The 17664-nt window shown below is 40.1% G+C and overlaps 1 pseudogene; it reads left to right on the top strand.

The window, feature by feature from the left end:
- The window catches only part of LOC104682813, a 60359-nt pseudogene extending 46910 nt beyond the window's left edge, over nt 1-13449 (top strand).
- The last annotated feature ends 4215 nt before the right edge of the window (nt 13450-17664 follow it).

Below are 17664 nucleotides of genomic sequence, written 5' to 3'. Positions count from 1 at the left end.
TGAGACAGAGTCTCTCTCTGTTGCCCAAGCTGGAGTGCAGTGGCACGATCTCTGCTCACTCCAAACTCCGTCTCCTGGGTTCAAGTGATTCTCTAGCCTCAGCCTCCCGAGTAGCTGGGATTACAGGTACGTGCCACCACTCCTGGCTAATTTTTGTATTTTTAGTAGAGATTGGGTTTGCCATCTTGGCCAGTCTGGTCTTGAACTCCTGACCTCATGTGATCTGCCCACTTTGGCTTCCCAAAATGCCGGTATTATAGGCATGAGCTACTGCACCCAGGAAGAAATATTTAGAATGTAAAAACATGAAGTTGGAGGATAGTTACAGATTTGTTGCACACGTATTAACATTCTAGAGTTATCATCATAGAGGCCTCATCATAGAGGCTTTATTATAGCATAGTGGAATGAGAAAAAGCTTGCACTTAACAAATCAGACACACCCGACTTAGAATCCCAGCTCTGCCTCTTTTAGTGGTTTGACCTTGAGCAAAGTACTTAATATCCCTAAAAGACATTAATAAGGAACTCTGTCCCCTTCCATAACTCCTGTTTTTCGGATGTCTGGCTTGTTCATCTAATTTTCCTATATTTTTTTGCCTGTTTTCAATTTTTTTAAATGCTGCTTTCTAAGACATTTTATCATCTCTATCTTCCAACCCTTTTATTGAGGTTTTAATTCCTCTTGTCATATTTTTAATTCCCAAGAGCTCTTTTGTTTTCTCAATAGTCTTTAAAATTTCTTTTTCTTGCTTTATGGTCGCAATATCTCCTCTAATCTCTCCAAGGATGTCAATGATAGGTTTTCTTTTTAAAAGTTTCCTTCTGAGCTTCAGGGATCTTCCCCAAGAGAACAGACCTCCGTATTCTGCTGGTGTTGGGAAGGGAAATTATTTGGCCCTGCAGAACAGGGCAAGGAATCTGCAAGTCAGCTACCTAGGCTGACTTTCAAGCAGTCCTCCTGGTTATTACCTCTCTTTCATGCCTACTTACAGGGATACCTGGTACTACAAGTTCCTGAGCCCTTTTGGAATTCTGTGGTATAAATGGATTTGTGTTTCAGCTTTCCCTACTGATGACTTAGGATGCAGGTTTCTCAGTTCTGGTAATTCATGTCCCGACCTGCAGGACAGTCGAACAGACCCTGGAAGGGGGAGTGGGAATGGAGGAGACAAGAAAACACGAGAAATGGAGACAAGACAAATAGCCTGATCAAGTCTTGTTTATTGAATGTAGGGTCATGCCTTATATAGGCTGGCAGGGGAAGAGGTTGGGCCAGGGCGGTGACGGGGGGGCCGGGTCTTCTCAAATTACAATCGCGCATGCGCCGTGGGTTTGTACTGTTCCCGGGCGCGGGATCGCGCCTGCGCCCTAGGCTGCATCTCTTCCTGGGCGGGAAAATGTTTGCGCGCGCGCGGGAAAGGCTTGCGCGCGCGGGAACAGTTTAGGCGCGCGCGGGAAAAGCTTTGGGCGGGCGGGGGAACAGTTTAGGCGCGCGCGGGAAGGGTTTGTAATAAAGAACCCGGAAATGTGCCGTCTTGTCTCCGCTTTGCGGAGATCAAGCAACAGAGGTCGGCTAATTCCAGGCCTCATGGCTCCGGACAAATTCAGTTACTATTTGTTCAGCTGCTATCTAGTTTCCAAAATTTGTTGCTTATATCTTTTCTCCTCTATTCTCCTATCTTGTGTGTTTATGCCCTTTTAGAATTCCTTTACTGTAATTTTATCACGGTTTTGAGGAAGGAGCAGAGCAAAATGTGTGAGTTAAATCTGCCATCTTTAACCAAAAGTCTCTTAATTCTTTTTTTGTTTTTTTAAATTATTTTATTTTACATTCAGGGGTACACGTGCACATTTGTTTCATGGGTATTCTTAACTCTTCATGTCTTGTGTATCCATCTCTTTTCATTTTAACTATCACCACATTATACGGCTTCTTACTACTTCCTATCTGGGCTCCTTTCTTCTCTCATCTTGTCCCTTAGGTCTGTTTTCCACAATGTTGTGGGTTCATCTTCCCAAACAACTGCACTGTGTATGAGAGTTTTGATTGTAAAAACTCTTCTGTTGCTTCCTAATGCCAAAAGGAGAAAATCAAAGTCTTCCACAGTCTAGCCTCTGTCTACTGTTTCAACCTTATTTTTTAGGCTTTCTGAAACACTCATATCCATATCCATACCCATCCCCACTTATAGCTTTGGTGAAACTTGTCTGGTGTACCAAATAAGTAGGGACACAGCAGCTAGGCTTGCCTGGTGATGTATCCAGTAGACTTAGAAGTTGGCCTGTTGATGTTGAGCAATCAGTTTAAAACTCCTTAAGTGAATACCTGTCTAACTTGAAGGCATCTTATGGCCCCTTTCAGCCTAGGATTTGAAAATCTGTTTTCCATGTATGCTATTTCTTGATTGTGTTCACTATATAGCATATTGAGTTTTTTTTCCATGGTCTACTGCTTCACACCTTATTTACCTTCTACTAGAGTTTGCAGGTACAAGAATGAGTAGGCTGTGGAAATTATATCCTATAAGAAACTTCCATCTTCTTTCTTATATGGTATCAAGTTTAAGTCATAGCTCAATGACTGGGTTTACACATTGTGATTTAATATTCTTCTAGGATTTAACATTGTGATTTATGATATCCTTCTTACCAAAAGAATGTCTGGATATTCATAGGTGTGGTGGCTCTTGCCCACCACTCCAGTGGTTTGGGCGACTGAGATGGGAGGATCACTTGAGCCCAGGAATTTGAGAACAATTTGGGCAAGGTAGTGAGACTTCCTCTCTACAAAAAATGTTAGCCAGTCCTGGCGGCACACACTTGTAGTCCTAGCTGCTCAGGAGACTTTGGTGGGATGGTTGCTTGAGTCCGGGAGGTTGAAGCTAAATGTAAGCTATGATTGTGCTGCTGCACTCCAACCTGGGTGACAGAGCAAGACATTGTCTCAAAAAAAGTTATGTTTATAACATTTTCCTGAAAGTATGTTGTTTTCTTTTGTTGTACACTATACATTTTTAAATTAAAAATTTTAAAATTTGATGGACATATAATATTTGTACATATTCTTGGGGCACATAGTGATGTTTCAATGCATATAATGTATAGTGATCAAATCAGGATAATTAGCATACCCATCATCTCAAAATTTATTATTTCTTTGTGTTGGGAACATTTAATATCCTCCTTCTAGCTAGCTACTTGAGACTATATAACATATTATTATTATTATTATTTTTTTTTTTTGAGACGGAGTCTCGCTCTGTCGCCCAGGCTGGAGTGCAGTGGTGCGATCTCGGCTCACTGCAAGCTCCGCCTCCCGGGTTCACGCCATTCTCCTGCCTCAGCCTCCCGAGTAGCTGGGACTACAGGCGCCTGCCACCTCGCCCTGCTAGTTTTTTGTATTTTTTAGTAGAGAAGGGGTTTCACCGTGTTCGCCAGGATGGTCTCGATCTCCTGACTCGTGATCCTCCCATCTCGGCCTCCCAAAGTGCTGGGATTACAGGCTTGAGACACCGTGCCCGGCCCATATTATTATGAATTCCTGTCATCCTACAGCGTTATAGAATGCTAGAACTTATTTTTCTTATCTAGCTGTAATTTTGTGGCCTTTAACAAATCTCTCCCTACCCCTTGTTTTCTAATGACTTTTTTCTCCATTCAGAATTGTCTTTGCTGATCTCTTTATCAGGACTAAAATTCTCTGGATGGAAGGGTCATCAGCTACCATCTCCTTTGCTACTCTGCTAGATATCCTTACAATTTGGTTTGGAATTTCAGTACCACTAACATTTTTTTGGTGCATATATTGGAAATAAGGAAAAGGTCAACTTTTAAAATACTGCTTTTGGCCACTGAGCGATAGCTGAAATAATACCTCAGTGTATATATTGCACATGAAATACAAAAAGTCCCACTGGAGAAAATTACAGAGAATAATCATTTTGGAATAAAAGATATTTTAAAAAATTAAGTAAAAGACAGTAACACTTTCAAAGATATTAATGCATTTCCTACATTATCAATTGTTATATTTCCTTTTACTTCTGATGAACCAAATTAAAAGGACATATTGTAGAAAGGCCGACATCAGCCAACTCAGAAAACTAATAGGATTATACAGTGGGAGAAGACAGTCAAGATATAGTCCAAGAAATGGGGCTATTCAGTTTACAGATTTGAAGTTAGCCTATTCCACATATCAGAAAAACGTATAGGATACCAAAAAGTCTCAATGAGGCCACACAACCAAAAAACTATTCAAGGATATAGCATGAGATTGCAGAAGAAACGTTGGAAAAGTCAAAATGGGAGGTGGAGTTCCACAGAGAGCAGCAAAAAGAAAATTTTCTGAAAACTATTAACACATTCTCAGACAAATTCTAAGAGAGAACTTTTGGATATTTTAGATTATTTTGCATTAGAATAGTCACTGGTAAATCTTTCCAGTCTCTCCCTTGGAAATTATAAAAAAGGATAAATATCCTTATTGATTGTTTAGCTGTGTATCATTTAGTATGGTGCCACTGGCCACATGTGGCTGTTGAGTACCTGAAATGTGGCTGTCTGAATTGAGATGGGCTCTATGTGGAAAATACATACCAGATTTTGAACACTTAGAGCAATAACAAAGATAATATAAAATATTTGCTCAATAATTTTATATTAACACAAGTATAAATCATAATATTTGGACATGTTAGACTAAATAAAATACGATGTTGAAATTAATTCCATCTGTTTATTTTTAATTTTTTAAGGGGGCTAATAAAAAAATTTAAAACTACACATGTAGCTTGCATTATACTTCCATTGCACAGCACTGGCCTAGCCCCTGCCCACACGACTGCTTTTTGTTGTTTTCTTAAACAATTGTTGTTTTCTTAAAGCTGCCTTTGAGAAAAATGCTCCTGTAAATATTCCATGCCCTCTTCAGATTCAAGATTCTGTTTTGTGATAATATCTGTATAGATGTTTTTCAGTTTCATTTCATTCTGATTCTCACTTCATTTTTTTCCGAGCAGATTACTTGTCCAGTTCACACAAACCAGATCCCCTGTCAGATTCCTCCATAGAACTTCTTTACAAAACCACTTATTGGCATCATAATTGGTGGCATTTTACCCTTCAGTTGTATTTTTATTCAACTCTTTTTCATTCTTAACAGTATTTGGTGAGTATTACATCTTCATAATCTTAAAAGTGTTAGTTTTTAGTAAATTAACATTCCTATATTTTAAGGAGGTTAAATTCTGGTATGATAATACTTCATTTACCTCCACTTTATCCAGTAAATAACAATCTGACCTAGAAGAATTTCCTAGAGAATTGAGACTGAATTCATGACTTAAAAAAATTTATTTTTAATTTTTGTGAGTACATAGTAGGTGTGTATATTTATGGGGTACATGAGATGTTTTGATACAGGCATGCAGTGCATAATAATCACATCTATGGAGAATGAGGTATCTATCCCCTCAAGCATTTATCCTTTGTGTTTCAAACAATACAATTATACTCTTTTAGTTATTTTAAAATGTACAATTAAATTATTATTGAGTATAGTCACCCTGTTGAATTCACAACTTTTAACGGGTACTTTTTGATGGAAATATTTATAAAGATTTACTTTTTTGGCTGGGCACGGTGGCTCACACCTGTAATTCCAGCACTTTGGGAGGCCGAAGCAGGTGGATCACTTGAGGTCGGGCGTTCGAGACCAGCCTGGCCAACATGGTGAAACCCTATCTCTACTAAAAATACAAAAATTAGCTGGGCGTGGTGGTGACTGCCTGTAATCCCAGCTACTCGGGAGGCTGAGGCATGAGAATCACTTGAACCCGGGAGGTGGGGGTTGCAGTGACCTGAGATCATGCCACTGCATTCCAGCTTGGGTGACAGAGTGAGACTCCATCTAAAAAAAACAAAAACAAACAAAAAAAAAAACAAGCTGCAAAATAGGTTATAGTAACCATATTTTCCAGATGTTCTTGATGGGAAAGTAGTTTTACAATGAAAACTAAAAGGTTTTTCAGACAATTAATTTTCATTTCAATGAAAAACAGTGTGCTTGTTTTTTATTTTATTTTTGTTTTTTGTTTTTTTGAGACAGGATCTCACTCTGTCACCCAGGCTGGAGTGCAGTGGTGTGATGTCGGTTCACTGCAACCTCTACCTGCCTCCCGGGTTCAAGCAATTCTCGTGTCTCAGCCTCTTGAGTAGCTGGGACTACAGGCGTGTACCACTAGGCCCAGCTGATTTTTGTATTTTTAGTAGAGACAGGGTTTCAACATGTTGGCCAGGCTGGTCTTGAAGCAAAGTGTTTGTTGCATACAACTTTGTATATATTTGTATATATTTATTATCTAGAGAGGTGCTTCTCCTCAACCCTCATCCCTCACTCTCATACTCAGGTATATATTTTACATGAGATTTTTAGGTGGGGTATTGATCAGTTCATCAGTTTCTTTTTATTTCTAGAAGGCTTTTAAAAATGGATGTTGTGGTTGGGTGTAGTGGCTCACGCCTTTAATCCCAGCATTTTGGGAAGCTGGGGAATCATTTGAGGCCAGGAGTTCAAGGCCAGCCTTGGGCAACATTGCAAGATCCTGTCTCTACAAATGAAATAAAATAAAATAAAAAATTAGCTGCATGGTGGCACGTGCTTGGCTAAAAAATTAGCCAAGCATGGTGGCCTGTAAGTTCCAGCTACTTGGGAGGCTGAGGCAGGAGGATCACTTGAACTCAGGAGGTTGAGACTGCAGTGAGCTGTGATCGCACCACTGCACTCTAGCCTGGGTGACACAGTAAGACCCTGTCTCTAAAGTATTAATTAATTAATTGGAATGGGCATTGATCATCCCAACTTAGCTCAGGTCTATAATAACCAAGAGAATTAACTTCATTCTTTCAAAGTTTCACCTAGATGTAATCTACACACAGATTTTTTTTTGAATGCATGTTTGAAAGTATATTTAATAGAATTATGTGTGCTGTGCTATAAAGACATATTTGGAAAAGCTGAATGTCAATAGGCCTTCTAAGGCAAAAGTGGTATTTGAATCTGTGGTTTTCTGTTTTATGATGTAGTTGTTGGTATTTATGACACTTGCAGCCTTCCATTTCTAAAGAGAATGTTTTTAAATATGTATGGAGAAAATTATGGTGATATTGATGAGTCTCAAGTGAGAACTAACTTATATGATCAGAGAAACATGAGTAAGTAGCAGCACTGGTTCTGACTAGAGAAGATATGGCCAAACTCTGAAACTGCATAGGTAAGGGACTATTTTTTGATACTTAATGGATAGGTGAAGGTTTGGAATACAAAGTTGAATGTTTAGGGGGAAAAAAAAAAAGAAAAAAAAGTTTAGAGAAATGTGTGACTGTCTGTTTTATAGGTTTGGATTGATCTTTCTGTGTGCACTGTTGAGTTAAAGTTTATTTAAACCTCTTTTTATTTTCAGGTCTCATTAGCTGTACTACATGTTTGGCTTCCTTTTCTTAGTCTTTATAAGTCTTGTGATTACTTGCTCAGAAGTTACAGTTTTGCTGTATTATTTTCATTTATGTGCTGAGGTAAAGCCACAAGAAACTAATGCATCTTACATTTTCTATACTTGCATTACTGGAATTGGAAGTCTGTGTTTAGAAAAGAATTGAAATAAATGATAACTGCATGTTTCTACAACTTGGGATCAGTATTACATTGTGTTTTCCTATTAACACATTTTGACTTTAATGTGGCTATCAAGTTAAGGCTGCTTTGATGGAAAATTTAAATAGAAAGTGATTTCTCTTTGGCTGGTTATTGTAATTGCTGCATGATATTCAGTTAACAGAAAAATATAAGGGACTGATTTAATATTTATCAAGTTCAATGATATTTTCTTTTTTTTTTTCCCCTTTTCTTTTCTTTCTTTCTTTTTTTTTTTTTTTTTTGAGACAGGGTTTCACTCTGTTGCCCAGGCTGGAGTGCAGTGGCACTATCTCGGCTCATTGCAATGTCTGCCTCCAGGGTTGAAGCGATTCTCCTGCCTCAGCCTCTCTAGTAGCTGGGATTACAGGTGACCGCCACCACACCCAGCTAATTTTTGTGTTTTTAGTAGAGACGGGGTTTTGCCATGTTGCCTAGGCTGGTCTCGAACTCCTGGGCTCAAGTGATCCGCTCGCCTTGGCTTCCCAAAGAGGTGAGATTACAGGCATGAACCACCACGCCTGGCCGATGTTTTCTTTTTAACAATTAAATTTTTTCTTTGCAGCTTAAGCCAAGATTCTGGTTTGTTGGTTTGAGATTGTGACTAAGGGTCCTTTCTCTTCTTTCAGTTTATTGCCTTTTGGTTACCACAGACATAAATAGTTCTTTTTACCCCAGTCCTATTTTTCCCCGCTATCATTCTGGATGACTGAGCTGTTAGTGTCCATTGTTCTCTTAAATCCCCTAAATCCATTTCATTTTGGTAGTTAAATATGACTCTTCAAGGATGACAGACAATGGAGGGTTCAGGGAATGATTCTTATATACATGTTGTCTTAGACATCTTCTTCTTGTGCTATTGGTATAGAGGTACAAAATATAACTGTATGTATACTTAAATATGCTTATGTAGTATACTTATACTTAGCCAGTGTATTAGTTCATTTTCACACTGCTGATAAAGACATACCCAAAACTGGGAACAAAAAGAAGTTTAACTGGACTTACAGTTCCACATGGCTGGGGAGGCCTCAGAATCATGGCGGGAGACGAAAGGCGTTTCTCACATGGCAGCAAGAGAAGAATGAGGAGGAAGCAAAAGCGGAAAGCCCTGATAAACCCATCAGATTTCATGAGACTTATTCACTATCACGAGAATAGCATGGGAAAGACAGGCCGCCACGATTCAGTTACCTCCCCCTGGGTCCCTCCCACAACACGCGGGAATTCTGGGAGATACAATTCAAGTTGAGATTTCAGTGGGGACACAGCCAAACCATATCATCTGGTCATTAATTCTATGTACATTTTGCCGTAGAGAATCTGCAGCAATCATTAATGAGGCACACAATAATAAGCATATAATGGATATGTTTTTATTCCTAAGAAAATGTTTTGGGGGGTCCCGAAGACTACCCACATGTTTGGTGACTCACTAGAAGGACTCATGGGACTAGGCATACAGATGCATACATGGGTAGGCTACCGAAAGGATGCCCACAGGATCAGTGAGGGAAAAAGACAGGTGGATCCTGGAGAAATCCAGGCACAGCCTTCCTATGTTGTCTCCCTCCCGTTAGAGAGCACACTGAGTTTGCTTCTTTCTCCAGCAGTGCGAAATGCAGTAATAAATGTGCGATGTTCTGCCCAGGGAAGCCCATTAGAGATTCAGCATCCAAGGTTTTTATTGGGAGTAGTCACATAGGCACTCTCTGCCTAGCAACTACAAAATTCCAGACTCCCCAAAGGAAAGCAAGTATTCACCATAAATCACATTGTCTGTACAGTCTAGGCATAGCAAACCATTCTACATCAGTCAGGGAATGACTAAATGCCAAATTCCCAGATGCAAGCCAAGGGCCAAACTTGCAAGCAGACTTTCTAAAGATAGTAGCCTCAGATCTGCTGTTAATTCTTTTCTCCACTGTCTTTCCCCATGGTCCTTGGCCACAGTGTCTTTGCAATAATAAATAATATTATCATCAGTAGGAGTCCATGGAACAGGGTGAGACCAACCTGCAGCATTGACCTCAGTTATGCCATCCGTGGGTCCTGAATTGAGCCAGTTAAAGCAAATATTATTAACCCCAAGGTCTAGCCTAAATTTCTATATTATCCCCCTTTTAAAAAAATGCCTGGCCTGAGGCATCAATAGGCATAGCACAACTCTGGCCAGTATGTAGAAGCTGAACTGAATGCCTTCCAGGGCTGAGGCAATGTTATGATAGTCAGCCTGCACAAATTAAAAGTCCAATCCCAGAGGGCACATGTGGTATCCCTGGAAACAAAGAGTTGACAATTGTTAGGACACCCCAAGCAGGACATACATTACATATTTTATTAAATTTCTTATACAAATTTCTCTTTTATTCCTTTTAATCCATTATTTTATGAAGTTTATCTTTTGTTCTTGTTATAACTGCTAACCCATTTATGGTTAAAATTTCATCTGAAAAGTCATTTTTTTTTCTACTTCTTTTTACAGGATCATCATTGGTGGTGGCGATCCTTTTTAACCAGAAGCTTTATAGCTGTTTATCTTTTTACATATGCAGTTCATTACTTCTCTGCCAAACTCCAAATCACAGAAATTGCGAGCTCTATTTTGTACTTTGGGTACACGATGATCATTGTGTTGATTTTCTTCCTTTTCATAGGTAACTACAGAATTACTCAGAATATTTCAGACTCTCTTAAGAGTCTTGGAGATAGCCGTAATGTAATAAACATCAATTAACAATTAGTGGAAGGAAAAGGGAACAAAGTCATCATGTTCATTTTTATGCGTTGGAGATAAAAGATTGCAAAGCCGAGGGACCTGGAGGGACCTTATGTACTTAGCTACAAGACTGTCCCTTGTGAATGTTTTAAAACAGGGATATGTTCCAAAGCACAGAAAGGGTTATGTGTAATCACCTTTGAACAGCCTCCAAGCATAAAAAATAACCTACTTGGATAACTTTTAAATTAGTAAAATTAGATTAATTAAATATGTCGTCATATAAGCAATTATATGTGAAGGACAAGATGTATACTTCTCAGAATTACTCATTTGGGGTTGTTATTTGGATTCATATGTGATGGGAACTTTTGTCTAGATTAATGCTTGAAGCAGGTGGAAAAAATGGAATGTTTTATAAAATGCTCCACTTGGAGAAATAATGAAGTTGGAGAGCTCTGGGACCTTCTGAACACAAGCAAAGTAGCATTTCTGCCTGTGTCATGTCAAATTCTGGCTTTAACTCAAGTCATATCACTTGTATAGGTCAGATTGGAAAAGTTCAAGGATTTTCTCTGATTTTAACTCTCAGGTTCAACAAATATATAAAAATAAACAATGGAAATTTGTTAAAAATCAAGACATTCAGACAAATGTAAACATTATCTGAGAAACCCGGCATCTTGGTGGTAGTTCCGTTTTCTACGTAATATCTAACATATATATTACCTCTTATGTACTACTGGTCTTAACTACTCAGTAAAGAAGAGACCACGTAGTCTTACTCTAATCTCTCAGCCACCAGCAGTTCTATTTAAAACTGAAGGTCTGAGAGCTCACCATTCTAGTCCAAGTAGACTCCTTTTGCTTATTTTTTTTTTAAACTTTTAATTGAAACCTGTGGATGGAAAAGCACATGCATTATAAGTGTACAGCTTGATGAGTTATCACAAAGTGAACACACCTTTGTAACTAGCACCTCCACCAATAACCAGTACATGATTAGCAGCCCTGAAGCCACTGTTGGGCCTACTTCCACTTGCTTTCCACAGGGCACCCACTATCTTGACTTAGCTCTAAAAGGGAGAGTGTAGGAAGGAAAGATTGATATGCTGATAAAAACTAGAGTTAAGTGACAGGAAGAGGAGGATAAATAAGAAAAAGCACAGAGTGGTACAAGGAGAATCATCCAAATGATGTTGAAATGATTTCACAGGATAGGTGTTGAGTGGTGTTAAACAAAGATGCCAAAGAGGGTGAAGACTAGGGAAAGGCCATTCAATTTTGCAAGAATCACCCTTTGAGAGGCAGTATTCAATGTGGCGTGAACTGCTGCTTCTTGTTTTTTGAGGTCTTTCTGCACAAAGTGATTCCTGGTCACCTCAGCCCATAACAGTATAGATTAATTTGGCCCATCTTTGAATTGTATGTAAATAGATTTACAAACACCACATAATAACACTCTTTTCTGTTTGATTTCTTTTGTGGCTGGTTTCTTGCCCTTCATATTGCTTGTGAGAGTCCTCTACATCACTGTGTGTAGATGCAGTCTGTGTCCCTCATGTCTTTTGTTTTTGATCCTCCTTCTACCCTGCCCAGTGAATTACTAGCTTTTATATTTGTGTAGTATGCAGGTTGGATGTATGCAGCACAATAATTTCAGACTTCTGTTTTCCTCATTGTCTAACACTTTGACTCAGGTTGCCTTTTTCTGGGAGTCTTATATTACAACAGCTTCTTTTAAAACAGATGTACTCTTGAATTGTCATATTGCCCACAAAAATCTTTTTCTGTTCCTTGGCTCCAGCACCTGCATTCTAGATTCTGTCACCACACCACATTGAACACTGCCTCTCAAAGGGTGATCTCTTGCCAAATTAAATGACTTTTCCTAGTCTTTGTCTTCTTTGGTTTCTTTATTTAACACCACTCAACATCTATTTTGTGAAGTCATTTCAACATCATTTGGATGATTCTCCTTGTACCACTCTGTGCCGTTTCTTGTTTTCCCTCCTCTTCCTGTCACTTAACTCTAGCTTTTATCAGTATTTCAATCCTTCCTTTCTACACTCTCCCTTTTAGAGCTCATTCAGTCCCATGGCTTCACTTATCTCCTCAATGCTGACTGCTCCCCAACCTCTATTTCTAACCATAGTCTCTATCTGGCTGAATTCTGAACATTTCCGTGTCCCACTGGTACTACAAACTCACCATGCCCCCAAAATGAAGTTAGCACCTCCTTCTCTACAAACTGACTTATCTTAATTTCTTTCCCTCTTTGACCATCGTCACTAATCTCTGATCTCCTTGACCTATTTTGAATAAATTCTTAATATAGCCTTTCTGTATTAGCCCATTCTCATGCTGCTGATAAAGACGTACCAGAGACTGGGTAATTTATAAGGGAAAGAGGTTTAATTGACTCACAGTTCTGCATAGCTAGGGAGGCCCCAGGAAACGTACAATCATGGTGGAAAGGGAAGCAAACACGTTCTTCACTTGGCAGCAGCAAGGAGAAATGCAAAGTGAAGTGGGAGAAAAGCCCCTTATAAAATCATCAGATCTCGTGAGAACTCACTATCAGGAGAACAACATGGAGGTAACCACCTCCATGATTCAATTACCTCCCACCGAGTCCCTCCCATGACACATGGAGAACATGGAGATTATGGGAACTACAATTCAAGATGAGATTTGGGTGGGACACAACCAAACCATATCACCTTTCATCATTTATAGCTAATCAATCATAACGTCCCTATTTATTCTTCTTAGAAACCTCTTGTTGCCATCTATTCCTTTTTTTCAGTATATACTCCTACAGTCTTAATCCAGGCCTTTATTTATTTGTCCTTGGATCATTGCAATAGCCTCTTATTTGATTTGCTGGACTCTAGTCTGTCTTTTTCTAATACACTTTTCATGCTACCTGCTTTCAGGTGAACTTATTTTTTTCTTATTATAATAGTGCAATTCGAGTTCCTGGGCAAGATGGTCGAATAGGAACAGCTCCAGTCTGCAGCAACCAGCGACATCAACGCAGAAGGCGGGCGATTTCTGCATTTCCAACTGAGGTACTCAGCTCATCTCACTGGGACTGGTTAGACAGTGGGTGCAACCCATGGAGGGCAAGCAGAAGCAGGGTGGGGCATCATCTCACCCAGGAAGCACAAGGGGTTGGGGAACTCCCTCCCATAGCCAAGGGAAGCTGTGAGGGACCTTGCCCTGAGGAATGGTGCTTTCTGGCCTAGATACTATGCTTTTCCCATGGTCTTTCCAACCCACAGACTGGGAGATTCCCTCGGGTGCCTACACCACAAGGGCCCTGGGTTTCAAGCACAAAACTTGGTGGCCATTTGGGCAGACACCAAGCTAGCTGCAGGAGTTTTTTTTTTTTTTTTTTTTTTTTTCATACCCCAGTGGCTCCTGGAACAATAGCAAGACAGAAATGTTCACTGCCCTGGAAAGGGGACCGAAGCCAGGGAGCCAAGTGGTCTTGCTCAGCAGATGTCACCCCCATGGAGTCCAGCAAGCTAAGATTCACTGGCTTGAAATTATTGCTGCCAGCACAGCAATCTGAAGTCGACCTGGGAAGCTCAGGCTTGCTGGGGGGGGCAGTGTCCACCATTACTGAGGCTTGAGTAGTCGGTTTTCCCCTCACAGTGTAAACAAAGCTGCTGGGAAGTTCAGACTGGGTGGAGTCCACCGCAGTGCTGCAAAGCCACAGTAGCCAGACTTTCTCTAGATTCCTCCTCTCTGGGCAGGGAATCTCTGAAAGAAAGGCAGCAGCCCCTGTTAGGGGCTTCTGGATAAAACTCCCATCTCCCTGGGACAGAGCACCTGGGGAAAGGGGTGGCTATGGGCGCAGCTTCAGCAGACTTAAACGTTCCTGCCTGTTGGCTCTGAAGAGAGCAGCGGATCTCCTAGCACAGTGCTGGAGCTCTGCTAAGGGACAGACTGCCTCAAGTGGGTCCCTGACCTCCGAGCCTCCTGACAGGGAGACACTGCCCAGCAGAGGTCGACAGACACCTCATACAGGAGAGCTCCAGTTGGCATCTGGCGAGTGCCTCTCTGGGATGAAGCTTCCAGAGGAAGGAGCAGGCCAGCAGTCTTTGCTGTTCTGCAGCCTCCACTGGTGATACCCAGGCAAACGGTCTGGAGTGGACCCCCAGCAAACGCCAGCAGATCTGAAGAAGAAGGGCCTGACTGTTAGAAGAAAAACTGACAAACAGAAAACAATAGCATCAACATCAAGTAAAAGGACATCCACAAAAAAAACCGATCCGAAGGTCACCAACATCAAAGACCGAAGGTAAATAAATCCACGAAGATGAGGAAAACCCAGCACAAAAAGGCTGAAAATTCCAAAAACCAGAATGCCTCTTCTCCTCCAAAGGATCACAACTCCTCGCCAGCAAGGGAACAAAACTGGATGGAGAATGAGTTTGATGAATTGACAGAAGTAGGCGTCAGAAGGTGGGTAATAACAAACTCCTCCGAGCTAAAGGAGCATGTTCTAACCCAATTCAAAGAAGCTAAGAACCTCGATAAAAGGTTAGAGAAATTTCTAACTAAAATAACCAATTTAGAGAAGAACATAAATGACCTGATGGAGCTGAAAAACACAGCACAAGAACTTCATGAAGCATACACAAGTATCAATAGCCAAATCAATCAAGCAGAAGAAAGGATATCAGAGATTGAAGATCAACTTAATGAAATAAAGCATGAAGACAAGATTAGAGAAAAAAGAATGAAAAGGAACAAACAGAGCCTCCAAGAAATATGGGACTATGTGAAAAGACCAAACCCACGTTTGATTGGTGTACCTGAAAGTGATGGGGAGAATGGAACCAAGTTGGAAAACACACTTCAAGATATTATTCAAGAGAACTTTCCCAACCCAACAAGACGGCCAACATTCAAATTCAGGAAATACAGAGAACACCACAAAGATACTTGTCAAGAAGAGCAACCCCAAGACACATAATTGTCAGATTCACCAAGGTTGAAATGAAGGAAAAAAATGTTAAGGGCAGCCAGAGGGAAAGGTCGAGTTACCCACAAAGGGAAGCCCATCAGACTAACAGTGGATCTCTCTGCAGAAACCCTACAAGCCAGAAGAGAGTGGGCCAATATTCAACATTCTTAAAGAAAAGATTTCTCAACCCAGAATGTCATATCCAGCCAAACTAAGCTTCATAAGTGAAGGAGAAATAAAATCCTTTACAGACAAGCAAATGCTGAGGGATTTTGTCACCACCAGGCCTGCCTTACAAGAGGTCCTGAAGGAAGCACTAAATATGGAAAGGAAAAACTGGTACCAGCCACTGCAAAAATATATCAAAATGTAAAGACCATCGACACTATGAAGAAACTGCATCAACTAATGGGCAAAATAACCAGCTAGCATCATAATGACAGGATCAAATTCACACATAACAATATTAACCTTAAAGGTAAACAGGCTAAATGCCCCAATTAAAAGGCCCAGACTGGCAAATTGGATAAAGAGTCAGGACTCATTGGTGTGCTATATTTAGGAGAACCATCTCATGTGCAAAGACACACATAGGCTCAAAATAAAGGGATAGAGGAAGATTTACTAAGCAAATGGAAAGCAAAACAAAACAAAACAAAACAAGAAAAGCAGGGGTTGCAATACTAGTATCTGATAAAACACTTTAAACCAACAAAGATCAAAAAAGAGAAAGAAGGGCATTACATATGGTAAAGGGATCAATGCAACAGAAGAGCTAACTATCCTAAAATACATATGCACTCAATGCAGGAGCACCCAGATCATAAAGCAAGAGTTCTTAGAGACCTACAAAAGAGAGTTAGACTCCCACATTAATAGTGGGAGAATTTAACCCATACTGTCAATATTGACCGATCAATGAGACAGAAAATTAACAAGGATATCAGGACTGATTCAGCTCTGGACCGCAGACCTGATAGATATCTACAGAACCCTCCCCCCAAATCAACAGAATTACATTCTTCTCAGCACCACATCACACTTATTCTAAAATCGACCCACATATTGGAAATAAAAACACTCCTCAGCAAATGCAAAAGATCGACAATCATAACAAATAGTCTCTCAGACCACAGTGCAATCAAATTAGAACTCAGGATTAAGAAACTCACTCAAAACTGCACCACTACTTGGAAACTGAACAACCTGCTCCTGAGTGACTTCTGGGTAAATGACGAAATTAAGGCAGAAATAAATAAGTTATTTGAAACCAATAAGAACAAAGACATAATGTACCAGAATCTCTGGGACACAGCTAAAGCAGTATTTAGAGGTAAATTTATAGCACTAAATGCCCACAAGAGAAAGTGGGAAAGATCATCGACACCCTAACATCACAATTAAAAGAACTAGAGAAGCAAAAGCAAACACATTCAAAAGATAGCAGAAGACAAGAAATAACTAAGATCAGAGCAGAACTGAAGGAGATAGAGACACAAAAAACCCTTCCAAAAAAGTCAGTGAATCCAGGAGCTGGTTTTTTGAAAAGATTAACAAAATACATAGACCACTAGCCAGAATAATAAAGAAGAAAAGGGAGAAGGATCAAATAGACACAATAAAAAATGTTAGATGGGAGATCACCACTGATCCCACAGAAATACAAACTACCACCAGAGAATACTATAAACACCTCTATGCAAATAAAGTAGAAAACCTAGAAGAAATGGATAAGTTCCTGGACACACACACCCTCCCAAGACTAAACCAGGAAGGAGTTGAATCACTGAATAAACCAATAACAAGTTCTGAAATTGAGGCAGTAAGTAATAGCCTACCAACCAAAAAAAGCCCAGGACCAGACGGATTCACAGCCAAATTCACCAGAGGTACAAAGAGGAACTGGGACCATCCTCTGAAACTATCCAAACAATAGAGAAAGAGGGACTCCTCCCAAACTCATTTTATGAGGCCAGCATCATCCTGATATCATATCCTGGCAGAGACACAGCAAAAAAGAGAATTTCAGGCCAATATCCCTGATGAACATCGATGCACAAATCTTCAATAAAATACTGGCAAACCGAATCCAGCAGCACATTAAAAAGCTTATCCACCACGGTCAAGTCAGCTTCACCCCAGGGATGCAAGGCTGGTTCAACATATGCAAATCAATAAATGCAATCCATCACATAAACAGAACCAATGACAAAAACCACATGATTATTTCAATAGATGCAGAAAAGGTCTTCCATAAAATTCAACACC

This window comes from Rhinopithecus roxellana, chromosome 7, assembly GCF_007565055.1.
Source record: "Rhinopithecus roxellana isolate Shanxi Qingling chromosome 7, ASM756505v1, whole genome shotgun sequence".
NCBI lineage: Eukaryota > Metazoa > Chordata > Mammalia > Primates > Cercopithecidae > Rhinopithecus > Rhinopithecus roxellana.
The sequence above is the reverse complement of the archived record's forward strand: the minus strand, read 5'-3'. Positions and strand labels throughout refer to the sequence as shown.